At 32.9% G+C, this 19,073-nt stretch overlaps 1 pseudogene; it reads left to right on the forward strand.

Annotated features, from left to right (window-relative positions):
• The first annotated feature begins 410 nt into the window (after nt 1-410).
• LOC143675537 (securin pseudogene) overlaps nt 411-19,073 on the forward strand; it is a 33,186-nt pseudogene continuing 14,523 nt past the window's right edge.

A 19,073-nucleotide genomic window follows, 5' to 3' on the forward strand; every position in this document is an offset into this window, starting at 1 on the left:
CAGGAGAGACCATGTTTTTCAAGAATCTAAAAACAATCAATATAACTAGAACAGTGAAGATGTAGGGGAACAACTTAAAAACGAAGCTAGAGATGCAGGCTGATTTTGTATTAATCAGGATTCTCCATGGGAACAGAATTGACTGGAGATACTCACACATACACACACACATACACACACACACACACGTATGACTAGTATGTGAATAGTAGTGTTCAATAATATTCATATGCATATGTATATTTATTGGATTTAACTTCTAGAAAGTCTTTGACATCTCAAGACTAGAACAGCATCAGAAGACAATGAATGGGGGCGAACTGATTAAAGTGAACTGAAGGTGAGGAAATAGAGGTGGTAATTACAGATGCCTCTCTAAATGCAACTTTGAGGAGGGAGGAAAAGTAACCATGAAAGAAGGAAGTGACTTAGATGGAAGAAACTTTCTTTCTGAGAATGAGCATATATTAGTGCAATTAGGTGGTGAGGAAGAAAAGGTAGACAGGTGTGATACTTAGGTTCTGATGTCACTTGGCCAGGTGATGGTGCGCAGTTGAATGGTCAGGCAAGCGCTGGCCTAACCATTATTGCAAGGATATTTTGTGGCTGGTTGATAAACCAGAAGGCTGGTTTATTAAATCCTCAGTCAGTTGATTCCATCTGTGGCTGATTACATCTATGATCAACTAAGATGGTGTCTCTTACAAGCATATAATCCAATCATTTGGGTTTGAGCCAATCATTTGAAGACTTTTAAGGGAGAAGAGAGAATTTTCACTATTTCTTCAGCCAGTGAGCCTCTCCTCTAAAATTCGTGGAGACGTTGCATCAGAGTTGCCAGCCTCACAGCCTGCCCTACCAATTTTGGACTCTTGTATTCTTATAGTTGCAGGAGACACTTTTATAATTCTTTTTACAGATAACTCCAGTTAGTTCTGTTTCTCTAGAGAACCATGACTAATACAACAAAATATCTGATGAGTGTTCTTCCTAGGTTTTAAACTTTGTATGATATGCAGAATGATGAGAACATTAGTTGCTGAATAGAAGCAGAACGTTGCATCATCATCCCAAACCTGGGAGATGGTTCCTGATATAGCTGTTTTGTGTGTGTGTGAAAAACAGAACGCAAGGAATTTCCTATCTGATGGCATCAACTTGAATTAAGAAAATAGAGAACATGTCTCGACATATCGTAATAACCCCAAAGATGTCCTTCTACCTTTAACCATGGGTTGTGCAGCTGTTTCTCTTTCCCCAGAACTATTTCTGCTACTTGCATTATTTTTCCCAAAGAACCTCTGTTAGATTTAGATATATGTTGGTTGATTCATATTTTCACAAGTTCTATCCACAGATTCATTTTGAAAAAAGTCTTGAAAAGTAGGTATTATGCCCTCCCTACCCTGCATTGTGCTATCATTCCTGGTATTGAGTATTCTGCTTAATCCATGCATAAATTCAAATTTAATTTATTGAAAACTCTATATTTGGGGGAGAATGAAATGAGAGAAGAGCAAGTATTTATTAAGGGATTTGCTGGTTATACATTTCATTCACAGTAATAAATATTTCATTTTATCTTGAAAACAGCAATAAGTAACTATAAATTACCTTCCATTTTAAAGAAAAGAAGATATCAAAACAATTATCCAGGTTTTCACAAATACAAGATTTAAATAAAGGTCTCTTTGATTTTTAAATATATGTATGCCTTTTCCACCTCTACCATGTTCCCTCTTATATTATTTATATAATTAAATAGGTCACTTTAGACATATATGTCTATGAAGAGTAGAGGAAAACGTATTACATGGATACTTATAAAATGAATGGCATATTATACTTAAAATATCCTAAACGTTTTTATTTGAATTTAAATATAAATGGAAAATCAAAGGCCGATATGATATTTCTGATTTTTTGCTAATTATTTTATTGCAGTTCCTTATTTTGGGAAGCTGTGAAACATCAATGATTATAGGTAGCTTCATTCAAATTTTGAGTCTATAAGTGAATAGTAGTTCATTATGTGCCCCTAAAAATAGATTTACTCTTAATGTTTACTTATACTTCAGTTGAGATTTAAAGTAATAACTTTTGGTTTAAAAATTTATTGGACATAGAATACATGAATGCATCTTTAAAAAGTCCAGTTAAGGTATACTTATCTCTAGTTAAGGATTTGTGTTTTTGTCTTTTGATTTTATTTTAGGTTGACATTTGTATTTTTCTTTGTTTTCTGAAACCTTATTAAGTTTTAAATAATATCAGTAATCTCAATGCAATAAATGCTAGAAAAGGAGGAAATCTATTTGATATCAGTTTACAAGAAAAGACTTAAGTAAATGAATTTACTCAGAGTATTTTGTAGCTCTTACAGTTATAGTTTAATCATGCTAACAATAGTTAAGAAACTTGACTCAGTAATTTAAGGTCAATTATAAATTGCAAATGTATTATGATTGCAACTATATTAAGACAGGTGCAATCAAAACATACTAGAGAGAAATCTACCAACATGTTAACCATATTTTCATTAAGGTTATAGAAATTTGAATGACTTTATAATTTTGTTTAATTTGCAAACATTTAGCAAAGTGATTATGTTATATTTATGGAATACATAAAAACTGTATAGCTATCAAATATTTATCCTATACTTTAATTGAGTTTTCTGATGAGCATGCTATTTTCTAATAGAGCCATGCTCTGTCCATGTTAAATACATGTTATAATATGTATAAAAGTATATATATAATATATACATATATATAATTAAATATTTATTACTGTCATTTTTGCTTTGGAGCTGAATGAGGGAGCTGCACTGAAAGTTAGCATCAATATTATATATATATGCCACTAAACAAAAATGACATCATCACTTCTCCCCTAATTTAGAATACCATTCTTAAAGAAGTCTCCAAGATTTATACTTCAGAGACAGTTTTGAAGATTTGATTTGGCAATCTAATTTCTTAATATTCTTTCCATCCTATTATCCATTCAATTTTCTCAAAATGTTGTCCCCTAAAATATCAGTATCTAAAGAGATTTTTAATGACTACTCATTTAGAAGGAAAACCGAGTTAAATATTAAAAATACTTTTTTTTCAAATAGCTTCAGAAACATTTATTATCTTTTAGACAATGAAAATTCACGTGAACATACTAGAGACTCTACGTGACTTTGCTTATTCTCATCTTTCCAAAAATGTATTTGAACCTGAATTATTTTCCCATGAAACATCATAAAATATTGTATTATATTTTTATTCAGAAACACAGTCTGGGAAAAATTTAGAACTAAATGTTCCAATGTTTTGGATTCTGTATCACATTTCTTTGCCTAAAGAAGTGAGTCCATCTACCAGAAAAGAACATTTGTTTCAATTGGTGAGACGCTAGAGATTGTCTTATTCTAAGAATTGGCTTCATTCTCTTTGGGACCCCCTGTGTTTAATTTGACAATAAAGTGAAGCCTTTAGGAGCCATTCTTCCACATCCCCAGTGAGTTAGTCCTCATTTTGATACCCCAGGCTTGCCAATATTAATCCTATAAAAATAGATAGAGTGAGACAAAAGGTAAAGTCTCTCCATCTCTCCCTTGGCGTTAAACTGGGCTGCCCAGGAAGTTTTCTCTGGATTTATTGAGAACTCTGCTAATATTTGTCAAATCAGGTGATATGTAAGTGAGTTTTTATGACATACACTGCCTTACCTCTTGGTACCTGTAGATGACACTTAGAAATGCAGGGAAAGAGGTAAAACATACAAAAATAAATCTAAAAAAATTAGCATTCATTAAAAAACGATATCAAAACAGTATCAAATGTTATCTTTACAAGAGCTACATAAAGTACTTATTATCAACATCCTATCATTTCAAATTAAGAAAGTGAGAATTAAAGACGTTAATCAATTTGAAATGGCACACCAGTTACTGTCAAAACTGAAACTTGACCTCTGGGTCTGTAGATGGGGTCAGCTGTACTTTTCTCATTTCAGGAAATTAAACCCAGACAGCAATGTTTGCTTATTTTGATGTTTGAAGTTCAATTCATATAATTGAACTCTCTAGAGAGTAGCATATTTTTTCAATGTTAACATGTTTTATGTTTATTGGTGTGAATAAATTAATAACCTTTTTTTTAATTTATGAGTTTTAATTTCTAATATGGTAAGCCTTGATAGATAAAATCTACATAAACAAAAGCTCTCTGGGATCCTTGAAAATTTTTAAAAGTGAAAACAGATCCTGAGACTAAAAAAAGTTTGGTTTTTTTAACCTTTTTTCATCATATATTATATCGTGTACTCAAAGCAAAGAAATAAAAAATCAATATTTTCAAAGCACTTTTCAACAAGTAGTTACAGGAGAGATCCTAGAGTGTGTCATGGGCTACCATATGATCCTTTCATATTTTTCCTTCTAGCTGCTCCATAATATATGAGGCTGAGGTTTAAATATTTTTTTATCATCACAGTCAACTTATTTTACTTCTTTTTTTGTGAAAAATAACATATATACAAAAAAGCTATATATTTCAAAGCACAGTACCACAATTGGTTGTAGAACCTATTTCAGAGTTTGACATGGGTTACAATTCCACAATTTTAGGTTTTTACTTCTAGCTGTTCTAAAGAGATAGTGGCTCTTTTTTTATATAACACAAAACTAATCTGAGAATTTATAAGTCTTGTTTGTGGAAAAATTTTATTAAACAATATTAGACATTTAAAGGGTTTTAGTTTTTCATGTTTCAGATTTCTCAAGACGCTTTACTTATGCTAATAATGCCATATTATCCAAGAAACTTATCTGTTCATTTTAGGCATTTGCTTCAAAAAATTAAAGCCAGAATAGAATAGTAATTAACAGACAGGCTACATGTGTCATTGCATTTTGGACGAGTCCTTAACAGTTTTGCCTCTGTTTTATCTCCTATAAAACATGAATGCTAACAGTAACTACTTCATTGGATTGTGGGGTTCAAATAAGGTAAATGAAAGGTGTTTGCCACAATATTTGGCACATTGTTTTGGTTTGCTAAAGCTGCAAGAATGCAATTTCCTAGAAATATATAGGCTTTTACAAAGGGAATTTATTAAGCTTGCAGCTCTAAGGCCATGAAAATGTATGAATTATGACAACTAGAGAAAGATACCTCGACTCTAAAGAAAAGCTGGTAGCATCCAGGGTTTCTCTGCCACATGCAAAAGCACATGGCGACACCTGCTATCTTTCGCCTAGCTTCTGGTTTCAAACAGCTCTCTGAGCTCCTGTTTCCAGTAGCTTTCTTTATAAGTACCTGTGGGTTCTCACTTAGCTTCTCCAGGGAAGACTCTGAATTTCATCTCTTAGCTTAGCATCTCCAAACATCTGTGTATTGATGTCATTTCTCTGCCCTTTGTGTTAACCCTGAGCTCTCTATCCATGAGCACATTTAAGGACTCCAGTAAACTGATTAAGAGCTACCTTGAATGGAAGGGGTCACACTTCCATGGAAATAATTTAATCAAAAAGTCCACCCACACAATAGATCTGCCCTCACAAAATTTAATTAGAAGAGCATGGCTTGGCGGGCCGCGGTGGCTCAGCGGGCAAAGTGCTTGCCTGCTATGCCGGAGGACCTCGGTTCGATTCCCGGCCCCAGCCCATGTAACAAAAACGGAGAAACAGAATACAATAAAACAAGAAAATGTTTAAAAGATGTTTCCCTTTCTTCCTTCCTTCCTTCCTTCTCTCTGTCTTTCCTTTAAAAAAAAAAAAAAAAAAAAAAAAAAAAAAAAAAGAAGAGCATGGCTTTTCTGGGGTGCCTAGCAGTTTCAAACCAGCGCACATATGTTTGGTGCTTATTAAATGTATGTGATTGAAATTAATTCATAATTATTCAAGAATTATTCAAGCGCTAATAGAGCACATATTATGTTTATATTTAAATTATCTGTTTCCCTTTCTGCCCCATTCCCATTAAATTTTGAGATTTTTATGGCCAGGAAGTTTATCTTAGTCTTTTTTGTATGTCACCAGAACCTATAATCTTTTCTCACACATAGAATGTCCAAACAAATTACTGTCCATCTCTTAATCCCTAACTTGAATCTGTGGTGTCTCTCCTACCTCCATTTTTAATATTTTCTTGTTGCTCATGGGAGTAATCTGGAAAAGCATGTTAGAAATTTTCAAGTATATCTTCTCCTCCCTCTGCTGGACAGAAAATCGATTTACCTGTCATTTCTACAGAATGACGTATCTAATAATGTAGGGACTTCATCTCTCTTTTGTTTCACTTTAGCATCAGAATTATATTTTTAAAACTGATATTGGGTAGGAGGAATGTGAGTGAAAAATTACTTTCTACCTGAGAAAGGGAAATGCTTTTCTGCTATGCTATCTGGTGGAGAAGTTCATTCATTTTGCAGAATTGTCAAATTGTGGACGATGTTACTTGACAAGATTTGGATAAATGCCAACTGGTAAAATACATGCCATGACATAGACAAATTGTAACATTTTAATGAATTGCTCCCAAATGTGAATCAATATTTAGTTTTTCTTATCACTGGAATTAAATAATTAGAGTTTTACAAGTATAAAAAGTAGTATTTTCAGGTTTAGGTTTATGAAAAGAAAGAAAAATACTGTACATAAGAAGCTTTCTGAATTTGGTCTTTTGGTGTTTGTTTTTGCAGGTTTTGACAACAGATAATCATTTATCCAATAAATAAAGATTATCTGATTATGTTTCAGTGACTGAACTAGAAGGCTGCAGATGACGTAAGGATGGATAAGTATTAGGTACTTACACTCAGACATCTTCTTCCAGACACGTAGAAGCAAGTATACAAATAATTATAATTAAAGATATGTGCCACATATAGAATTTTTTTTTAACAAACTGATAATTCAAGACAACTGAGAAAGGTGACATCACTGAGCTGGTACAATTTGCGATGTGCTCAGTGAATGGGAAATTCCAATGTATGGTGACAGTACTCTTTGTAGAGAAGACACTATTGAATAAAGGGAAAAACATTCACCAGAGGTATAAAAAGGAAAAAAAAAATAAAGAGAACATTTGCAGAGAATGAAGAATAAGTAGTATAATTTGGCTAGACAGAGTTTGCGAAGAGATACAAATGTAAATTTCAGGTATACTCAGATTTTGAATGATGCTGGGTAGACAATAAAGAAGTTATTGAACAGTTGTGGGCAGGAAACTGCAATGGCTGCAACAATGACCTTAGAAACTTGGGTATAGAATTTAGGGGCACATATCCCTCAATTGAGGGATAGAAAAGAATTGAGTAATCTAAATGCATCTTAGCTATGTTAATTAAAGCATGAACAATGTTAATGACCAGGTAAATGAAGAGAATGAGATAGAAGTTTATAAAATGTGTCAGTAACTTCTATGGATATGAAGTGTAAGAAATAAACTAAAAAGATACTCAGCTTCCCATTTGGAAAAGCTGGAGAAGATTTGGTGCCAGATGTGTTATTCACAGCACTGTGTCCCTGAGAAGACAACTGAATAGTGGTATGGGCTGGGGAAAAGAAGAAGGAAAGGGAAACCAATTCTGGTGTTTTGGTACATCTAGCTTCTTTTTATAGTTGATAACCAGAGGCAGAAATTGACCCAAAAAATAGAGTTGGGGAAAAAATATTTCTCACTCTATTCTAGAAACATAGCCATTTTAATTTTTTTAACTTTTTTTAAACTGTGAAATATATATACAAAAAAGCAATAATTTTTCAAGTACAGTTTTGCAAGTAGTTATAGAGCAGATTTTAAAGTTTGGTATGCGTTGCAGTTCCATGATTTTTCGTTTTATTCTAGCTGCTCCAAGACACTGGAGACCAACAGAAATATCAATATAATATATTCAGCAGTCATACTCATTTTTTAAATCCTGTCTTCTCTGTTATCCAACTCCTGTTAAATCCTATCTTCTCTGTTATACTCCTTCTCTTTAAATAACATATATGCATAAAAGCAATAAATTTCAAAGTACATCACAACAATTAGTTGTAGAACAGATTTCAGAGTTTGGTATGGGTTACAATTCCACAATTTTAGGTTTTTGTTTCTCACTGCTGTAAGGTACTGGAAACGTTGCAGTTTTTATAATTATAACCTTAAAACCTTTTGGGAGGGTGATGTGATGGTGGCTCAGTGACAAAGTTCTCGCCTGTCATGCCAGAGACCCGGGTTCGTTTCCCAGTACCTGCCCATGTAAAACAAAACAAAACAAAACAAACAAACAAAAAAAAAGCGTATGGTAAAGAAACCTGATTAAAAACTCCCCAAAATGAAATGTGACCCCCACCATTCAGCATACACACACAAAAAAACCTCCCCCAAATAGTATGATTAAATATCTAAAGAAAAACTTTTCTTTAATAACGGAATACATCAAGGAACGAGCTAGGTTCTTTTTCCCTACAGCAGAGTCTTAATAAACATTTTAAATGATTTAATCATTTATGTTCATAGTACATTTATAGTTATCAACCTACCTTTTAAATTCCCTCTAACACTCTAAGCTAGTGAATGTTAGAAAACTTTTGAAGTTGGTTAAATATCACATTAACTCATCCCATAAAACTAATGAAATTGGGATTTCAAGGGAAGGATAGTTGAGAGGAAACTATCTGCTTCTAATTCTTCACACAATTGTGAAGATGAATATTTCTGGAGGCTGATTAAAATGTAATCCTATCAAAATGTAATCCCATCATGAATGAGATACTTGCTCTTTAGGCACACTTGGAAACCATTATTGCTTATCTAAGTGTTTAGTGATAGAGATTTGGAAGTTCATTTAATCTAAAAAATATCTGAGAAGATATATTTTACACCTCACATATGCATAAAGTTTTCCAGAAATATTGCAAAAGAAAGCTTAATGCAGTATTTAGTATCTGGCAACTTATGGCACTGGCAAAATTTGAGTGTAGACACACTTCAAAATAATTCATACTGCATGCTAATTCACAGAATGTCCACTTCCATTTTCTTACAAAGAACATACTAACTAAAAGGTCATTAAATAACATCTCTTAAAAAAAAAGGCAAATATTTTTCTGGCATGTAAAACTGGTGTAAAAGAATGACATCTGAGAAAGGAATACATTCCAGAACTAAAGTCAGAATTAGCACTTTTTGCTGAATAAAGCGTTCTAAATGCTCAGTATGAATTTTCAGATTCAAAGGTTATACAAAAATAAAGAGGAAATTCAATAATCAATACATCTGCAGTTGAAAAACCGACTCTACCCTCTTAGTAGCTATGTAAACTGAACCAAGTCACTTAATTTCTTTGAGCTCTATTTCCCTATCTATAAAATGGGGATTCACCTTACAAAATGATTGAGAGGGTTAATTGATATTGATAGGATGTATTTCAAGGGTCTAATAGAGTAGTAGGCATGAGGTTGTTGCTGAATTTGTGCTGTTTTTTCTTTATTTCATATATTTTAAGAAAGAAACTGAATCCTAAAGAGTTTGTAATATGTGCAATACCATAGTGGTAGAATTAGTAATTAAATTCAAAACAAGAGGGACTAGAGAAGAATAAGGATTTGAAAATTGAAATACCAAAATTTTTTTTTTTAAAGGGAACTTTATTTAAGTTGCAAGTTTACAGTTCTAAGGCTGAGAAAATGTCCAAATTAAGGCACCAACAAGAGGTTACCTTCACTCATGAGAGGCCGACGAAGTTCAGGGTTTCTCTCTCAGCTGGAAGAGCACCTGGTGAAGTCTGCTAGCTTTCTCTCCCAGCTTCTTGTTACATGAAGCTCCCCAGGGGTTGTTTTCCTTTTTCCTTTCCTAAGGTCTCTGGCTGTGTGGCCTCTAAAGCTTTTTACAAAATGGCTCCCTATTAAAGGCTCCAGTAGGCAACCCCACCTTGAATAGGTGGAGACACATCTCCATGGGAATCATCTAATCAAAAGTTACCACCCATAATTGGGTGGATCACGTCTTCCTGGGAACAACCAAAAGGCCCCCAGCCATACTGAATGAGGATTAAAGTACATGGCTTTTCTGGGAGCAGCACAGATTCTAACCGGCACTCTCCCTTCTGGATTATTCCAGTGCGCTCCTCACTGAAATACCAAATTTTAAGAAAAAGATAAAAAAAAAAAAAAAAGCTCTGTCCAATTAAATGTGACACCGGAGCCATCATATCTTCACCAGATGACCACATAACAGGCTTTTGGATATTTCACTTGAGATTGACTGATATGTGGCAAAAATGGTTTTTAACATTATTAAAAACATGAAGCAATTGACAGCTATATTTATATTCAGTAATATGAGTTTAAATAAAAACCACAGCTATAGAACATGGTATCTGGCTATGAGTTCAGTTATTGAATTTGAAGCAAGTTATTGAATTTGAGGCTTTTCTCACAAATAGAGAATAACTAATAAGAAAATAAGCATTGTAAATCATGTGATATATCATTGCAATGCATAAAGCTCTGCTCTTGTTGGAATTATATGCAGTCTGTTGGGTAGACATAGCCTTGAAACTAAGCACTGGCTCACTGGCCTGCTGACTTAAGCCCAGGTAGAAAATCTATTAAATTTTTCCATGACTTTGCTTAGGGATCAATGCTTTTGTCTGAATACAACCTGATCAACACTTCAAGCAAGTGTGCAAGTAATACAAATCAATACCTAGCATCAAATATTTATAGAATAATATAGGGTAATGGTCCAAGAAAAGCCCAGACCACAAAATCCTCAGCTGAATCTGAAAAATTGATTTTTTATCAGAGTAAATTGAAACCACTTTGATATCCCTTACAGTGACTCTGGAAAATACAAATACTAGCCAAATAATAATAATAGTAGCAATAATCTCAAAACAGAAAAACTATCAGCATAGTTTTTTTGCATAATATTCTCTCATTTAAACATTTATTAAGTCACATCAGCAGCTATATTTTTAAAGGTCTAAGTTAGGTACCATGTGAGATATCTTATTCTTAAAAAACACCCACTGCATTCGCGATAAGTTGCCTCAAATTCAAATATCTGTGCAATAAATTATTTTCTTCTCTAACTAATGTTTAAATAAGACAATTTCAATTTGTAAAGTACAATGGAACCCAAAGTATAATAATATTCTCATTAATACATTTTTAAATGTCATATTTCTTCATTTTTGTTGAGCTTTCCTTCTTTTATCCCCAAGACTTAAGTACCCCATTACTGTATGCTTGCAATAGGACCGATCAGAAGTATTTGGTACTAAGAGAAATGCAAATTAAAATTAAAATAACATGTCATTCTCAACTTACATACTTCATTGAGGAGGTTCTGGAGAGACTGGTAATCTCATACATTTCTGTTGAAAATGCAAAATATTACAACACTTATGGAGGGAATTTAGCAATACATATCTAGCAAAGTTACATAGTGGTTATGCTCTGACACAGCAAACTCACTTCTAGGAATCAATCCCAAAGAGGCACTGCTGAAATTAAAATGTGACATTTACTCAAGGCTTTTCATTCCAGCACTATTTTTTGATAGAAAACAAAGAAACAAGCAAACCAACCGGACATGTTCTAAATACCTATGTGCAGTACCTAGTTGAATAAACTATAGTACATTCACATGGAATACTATGCTGATGTAAAAAGGAAACTGAAATATCTTTTGCACTGCTGTATAGTGATATCCAGGATTTGTTGCTAAGTGAAGAAGATAAGTTGGAAGAAAATATATATAAGATACAACTATATATATATACATCTATATAATCTCTTTCTATATATCAATTTTTGCTTAAATTAAAAATTAAAAAGATAAAACACAACAAAAACATATGCTAAAATATATGTCAGCACCTACAAGGTGCTAAAAAAAGGAATGAAAGCTGATTTCTCTTAACAGACCTTGGTTTGTAGATTTGACTTAGAAGCATGTAAATGCTTTTATATAATCATAAGACAAAAGTGAGTCAACGTGAAATGCAAAAGCAATTCCTAAAAGTTATGAGTCAAATGAAACAAACAAACATAATTATGTATTAAGTAATGCAAATCTCATATCAAATGAGATTAAAACATAATAATTAGATTTGCCAACTTGGTGGGGTGTACCCCCCCAAAAAAATGTAAAGAAATTTTCAACTGTTTTTTGAATTTTAATATTCTGAAACTTTTATCTATGCATTTTTATGATAAAGCAAATAATTAAATTAATGTTGTTAGGATCCCAGCTTTTCAATACTCAATAAGAGATATGTAATTATAGAATCCAAGAAGTAAAAATTCTATAACACTAAATTTGAATTGGAAATGTAAGTACGAGCTCATGATGTATTATCTTTAAAAAAAAATAAGGTATTTTATAGCTCCATGGAAAAGGCCTACAAACATTAAACCAGCCCAATCACAATGAACACTCCTAGCACCAAAATTGCCTATAAATAACTATTTTATTTAAAGAAATCAGGGATCCTTGAAAAATGGCTGATTCCAGATACATGGAAAAAATGAACAAAATGATTCAAGATTATTTAAGAGCATAGTGGCACCAGAAAATAGTGAATTATAAAATTATATGAGTCAATTGTTTGATTTCTGGCAAACAGTAGTAACAGATAATAGTTACTGAATTACAACCATCTGCATAGCTCGGTTTTAGGATAATGATTCTCTATATTCCAGGGTGAAGAATAAATGTTACAGGTCTGCTTAGCCTCTCATAGACTTAGAGATATTATTTCTTTTAAGGGGAAAAATAATGGGATTTAGAAAATAAATCACAGATCACTATGTCAATAAGAGAAATTTATTACTTATGGGTTACAAAGAGAAGAAAGGACAAGGCTGGCTCAGTTTTAATGGAATAATAGGTAAACGATATCTTACATTTCTATACCTTTACATAGGCTTTACATTTGGCAAAACATTTTTATATTTATGTATATACTCATTCCAACCTTATGGAGCATATAGGGCAGGTGATGCTAATCTTATTACCTGAGGGAGAAAAATAAAGCCCATCTAGATATTTTGAGTTGCTTAAGGTTCTACTAATAGGAACTGATAGAGTCAAAACTAAAACTTAAATCATCTTACTCCAAGTGAATTGCTCCTTCCAGTACACAAGATAAAAGTTTCTGACTATTGCAGCTTATGATAAAATGACCTGAATAAATTCCACGGTACATCTGGTTTAGTTATTTTTGTTGTTTTAATTAATGGATTGTCAAATGGCCTATAAGGAAATCATCTATCATTGTGGCTAAAAATGACAAATCTATGGTAGCACCACTCATGACATGACTTTGTATAAATTTGACTGCAGATTTTACAGTTTCCTAGTCACTACATCAAATTATACATCTCTATTTCAGGCAGGTTTTGTCCTTCAGTTGTATAGTTAACAAAAAATGGCAGTCTGTCCTATAATCAAGATAAGTCTAACAAAGAGAGGAATGGAAAAGTAATTTGGACTCTGTTCTAGTTTGCTAGCTGCCGGAACGCAATCTACAGAAACAGAACAGCTTTTAACAAGGGGGATTAAATGAGTTACTAGTTTACAGTTCCAAGGCTGAGAAAATGTCCCAATTACAACAAGTCTATAGAAATATCCCATCAAAGACATCTGAAGAAAGATATCTTGGTTCAAGAAGGCTGACAACGATTTGCATTTCTCTCTCAGCTGGAAGTGCACATGGCGAACATGGAGGCGTCTGCTGGCTTTCTCGTAGCTCTACCAAAAGGGACTCTCTCCAAAATGTTTCCTCTTTTACAGGATTCCAGCAAGCAACTCTACCTTCGGTGGGTGGAGAACACCTCCACGGAAATCATCAAATCAAAAGTTACCACCCACAATTGGGTGGGTCACATCTTCATGGAAACAATCAAAATGCTCCCACCCAGCAATATTGAATGAGGATCAAAGGGCATGGCTTTGCTGGGGTCCACCACAGATTCAGACCAGCACAGACTCACATCTGGAAGTCAGAGGATCTGGGTTTAAATCTGTATCTGTCATTTTCTGTGTATTACTTAAATTGGTTCAGCACAAGTTAAGTAATACAGTAAAACGGGATTAATACAGTTCACTAGTTTTGAAGAGGAAATGAGGGTAATAAGACACAGGCTCTATATTAAATGGTCAACAATATTTGTTTGTATCTGGGTGATGAAGACAGGAAACAAAACATGATAAATAACAGTAACAGTGGCAATGATCTTGCTATAAATGGATAGCTTGTATGTGAGTGTTGATTTGTATTTAAAATCTGAATCTATGTTTTCTGTGACAATAATTCCCCAATTTTTGTGGTCAGGATTACTTTATTCTCTGAAAAGTTTTGAAGGGCCTCAAAATAAAATTGCCAGATAAAGAATAGGACATGACTTTTGGGACATAACTCTACTGAAAAAGTATTTGATGTTTATTTGAAATTAAAATACAGGGGCAGGCTATTGTGGCTCAGCAGGCAGAGTTCTTGCCTGTCACCCCAGAGAATTCCTGGTGGCTGCCCAGGCAAAAAAAAAAAAAAAAAGCCCTTTTTTCATTTTCCAGTGCCTGCCCATGTTAAAATACATATTTTTTATATATATATTACATATATATGTAAAACTAGCCATTTTTTTTCAGTTTAACTTTATTTTTTACAAACACCTCCTCCTTCCATCTTACTTTCCCTATGTGACCTCAAAATTGCCTCTTATCTCTGTGAATTTGCTATTTCTAGTCATCTCCTATAAGTGGACATCCTGGTTTTTGAGTTTTGTTTTTTCTAACTCTGGCAAAAGATTTTTTGCTCATATAAATTATACCTATTATAATTAACATAATAAAAATGAAGACATTTTGAAATATTAATTTATTTAAAAATAATATTTATACAACCATTTTATTTTAATATTAATAGTTTTGAATATATTAATTATATAATATATATTATAATATATTGTATTTATAGTATATAATATATATTTTATGATATATTATATTTTCTAGTTATTTTTTCCTAACCAAAAACAATTTAGTAAGAATAGTAGTACTGATCTGCAGTTTTCTTAATGGCTGGCTTCATAGTAGACAGATAAATTCTTAAAAGTACTTTTGCGCTCAGCTGTTGCAATATTGAACATCATGTTGTTCAATATTGAAAATCTCCAGTGTATACTCATAAGAGAATGAGAAAGGGATAAATTACATCTTAACATTAATTATGAAACAGTTTTGAATTTACAGACTTCTGAAAGTATCTCAGAGACTCCCAAGAGTTCCCTCAAATACTTTGGGAATCACTATTCTATAGCTTCTGAATTATTTGGAGAGTCCTATTTTTCTTCTGAAAAACTATTAAAATGATCCCTTTTGTAACATGCCTTCTCATATGTACTATCACAAAGACAATGCTGCTACAAAAATTGTCTTTAATTTATTGATCCCAGAAAGTTCCAATAGAAATATAATATGCTCACCAACATACTATATGACTTATTGAACTCACATTAATTTCCTGCCCCAAACATGTAAAAGTTTAGGGTTCTAAACCTTTATTAGAATCTTTCTTAGAGTGCAGAATTTTTCAGTGTGCTTGTATGTATTTGAGTATGTATTCATATCTGTAATCTGAAAAAACATCAAAAATACTCATTTTATGTAGCATACTATCTATGTGTAAGGAATAGTAATATTCGTCATGAGTTTTTCATTTTCCACCTGCCAGTAGGCAAGGCTCTTGGAATGACTATTTCTGCCTTTCTTCATCCAAAATTCTTTATATATGTATGTTTAGGATCTATTCACCAGGAAATTAAGGTCAAAAACAGACTTTGAGCAGTACAAGTATATTTGAGGCAGTTTAGAAATATTCCTCAAAAGGCTGAAAGTCAGAAGCAAAATATAAACTGTTAAACAATTTAATCCATATGCTACCAAATTAGTAGCAGAAAAAGCACTAGGCTTCTCTACATGTTCTCCAAGGCATTTACTTTACCCCATGCCGAGGTGCTAGATTAAAGCAATGGAAACTATGGAAGATTAAAGCAACACAAACCACTACAGTTTCATAGTCATCACATCCTCCGAGTGCAAACACACACTCTTGGTTGCTTTATCTTTCCCATTTGATTTGCTTTAGTGAAACTATGAGCTCACAAGATCCAAAAAGACACCAATTGAAACAAACACAAATTAATTTTGCCACCTTCTTAGCATTAGACTGTCCAGAACTCATCAGAAAAAAAAAAAAAGAATAGCATGATCTTTTTTTTGTCCATAGTAATTAATATTAGTGAACCTAGGAAGAAAGATGTTTTATATGTTTCTGCATTCTGCTATGAGTTTTTGGTATTCAAATGCTAGGAATAGTTCTGGGATCTATAGCTGCAGTACAGGACCCTATCAATTTTAAGGCCATCCTTGTACTAAAGGAAAACTCATCCTTGTAAACACCTGCTGGTGTAGATAACCTGCATTTCAGAAAAGTGAAATTCATTCACTGTATCTTCACAAGTGACAATTCACCAGCTGTGCAAATAGATTCTGCCAGAAGGATAGCTGCATCTACTGTGTAACCTGGAAATAAGTTTGAGAAACAGACATAGTCTGACAACATTAAAACAAATATAAATTTCAGGTCATATTTTATTTTTTGAGGTAAATGGGCTGGAGAATACTTACAGGACAAAATTATGGATGGTAATGGAGCTCATTTCTCGTCATGAATATACTAAACAAAGGAATCCTGATACTAATGGGTGATAAAATTACAGTAACTAAATGGGCTAAACTGACAAATTCTGATTTGGGAAGTATCTTGCAATAAGTATCTTTTGCTTAATTCTTTAAGTAACTTGCTTTTCTTGAAAATTATCTTAAGAAAAAGCCAATTAGATTATTTTGAAAAACTTCTGGTTTGGATCCAGATACACAAGGCAAAGCAGAGATAAATGTGAATGATTTTGGGGCTCAGCAGCTCCATAAAGATTTTCTAGGCAAGAGAAAGTAGATAGACAGTATCTATAGTTGGGTTAGAGACCACTCTCTGTAAACCAGGATTATCTAAACTTGACTAAGTTTTGTTTGATCAACTGAGTCGTCTGCTGGAATCAGGTCTAATGCCCTATGACTTCTTAGCCAAAAGATTTATTTTTTAATCTTCTCTATCAGATTTATTCTCCAGAGTTAGAGTATTTTGATATCAGTGAAGAATCATAACCCTTTGCAACAGAACATGATTCACAAACCTTTGAATCATAACCTCTTGTAACATAACCTTGTATCGAATAGCGAAGCAGATTTAAGAAATGGCAGTTATAATAACATGCTTTTTTTGCTTTCTTTTTTGTTTTTTTATAGCTTCTAGAGTACTTTTGCTAAATGAGACCAAGAAACTATTTTTTAACCCCCAAAATGATGTCAAGTTGGCAAAGTAAACATGATAGATGCCTGTCAACATTTTTGACAATTGTTTTCCCAATAGAACACGAAATATTTAAATTTCCTTGATGATTTCCACGATCTTCTTTGTGAATGTGGATCTCTCTTTGTACAGTAATTAAGTAGTAGGCATTTGGCATTGTGGTTACATAAGTGGCATGTAGTTCTTCTCCTAAGAATGAAGTAAAAATCCATATGCTAAGAGCCTATTTATTATCCAATTATTTTGAAAAACATTTCTGATATTAAGTAATAAATTGCATAGTATTATAGATTTGTGGTTAAAAAGGATGATTTTTTTTTTAACCTCTTGCTTATTCTTTGAATTATCATTTAGGATATATGTATTGAAATAATACTTTAAATTATCAAGTACTCTTCAAATATTGGCTATCTCTTAACACCATATTTCCCCCCATTTTATGTTCTTATTTAGATCCTTCATTTTTCAAATAGTTCCCTATTTGTAAAATATCCCAAAAGACAATAAATAGCCTAGAGCAAAGATCTATTCATCCCCTGCCCCACTCTTTATTGAGGTAAAAGAAAACTCTTTGCAATGTATAACAAAGTAAGAGGCAAGGGCAGAGACCTAGACTGAAGTTAATTCTATGGGATATTCTACATGGGTCTGTGTTGAAGAGGAAGCCTAAGAGGAGAAATCATGAACATCACCAGGGATACCTGCAGCTTCTAGACAGTAACTGACATGTTTCTAGGTGAAATGCCAGCTATTATCACTTAATTTATGACTGCCTAATGTGACGCCAGGGTGACACCTAACCAGCCCTTACGTGGAAGACTTCTGTTATTTGTTTCATTTATGTACCTGAGAAATATAATTGTTCTTTGTAAATCTGCTTCTTTATTATTTATTTAAATAACTTTTTTGGGCTATGAAGAAGTAGTGCCCTTTTGCTGATGCAATGAGGCTAAGCTGAACTTATGAAAAATGATTTCTGACAAATCAATGTGTTATTGCCATAATTTATAGTATCTTAAAGTTAAAGTGAGGCATTCCTATTCCTGAGGCAGACTAGTGGGAATTAAGGTTGATGTGCCTCAATTATTGTAAAGGGATCATTAAAATTGGAGGATTTCTCTCATTGTTCTACTGAGAAATCCCAAATAATGAACCTTGGACACAAAGCTGTCTCCAGATTATACAACATATTTTCTTTTCCTTTGTTATCTCTTCAAGTGTGTGGAGCATTTCTCCAAAAACACCAATTTATTTTGCTGGTCATCTTTTTTTCAAATAATTATTTTGGAGTTGATTGAAAACTTTGCACTTTGACCTGAGTCATTTTTAAGAAAATTTGATGTATTTGATTTGCAGTTTAATTGTTTTTAGTGGAAGATTGTGAATTCTGGATCCAAGATAATAAAACTTTGGTCAAGTTGTTCTGAGATACCATTTGACATCTTGTTCAGGTAATATGGTTTAGAAAATGATGACAACTGATGAAGTCTTCTATTTTTTATTTTTTTGAGTATTTAGAAACCTCAGTAGCACTAAAAGAATATATTCAGCTTTTTTATTACATAAGTTACTTAAAGTGATAAAATACTACATTTTGACTCATCATTATTTGCTGAGTAATTTCTAAATAAATTATTAGTGGAATG

Source organism: Tamandua tetradactyla, chromosome 3 (assembly GCF_023851605.1).
Source record: "Tamandua tetradactyla isolate mTamTet1 chromosome 3, mTamTet1.pri, whole genome shotgun sequence".
NCBI classification, from domain to species: Eukaryota; Metazoa; Chordata; class Mammalia; order Pilosa; family Myrmecophagidae; genus Tamandua; species Tamandua tetradactyla.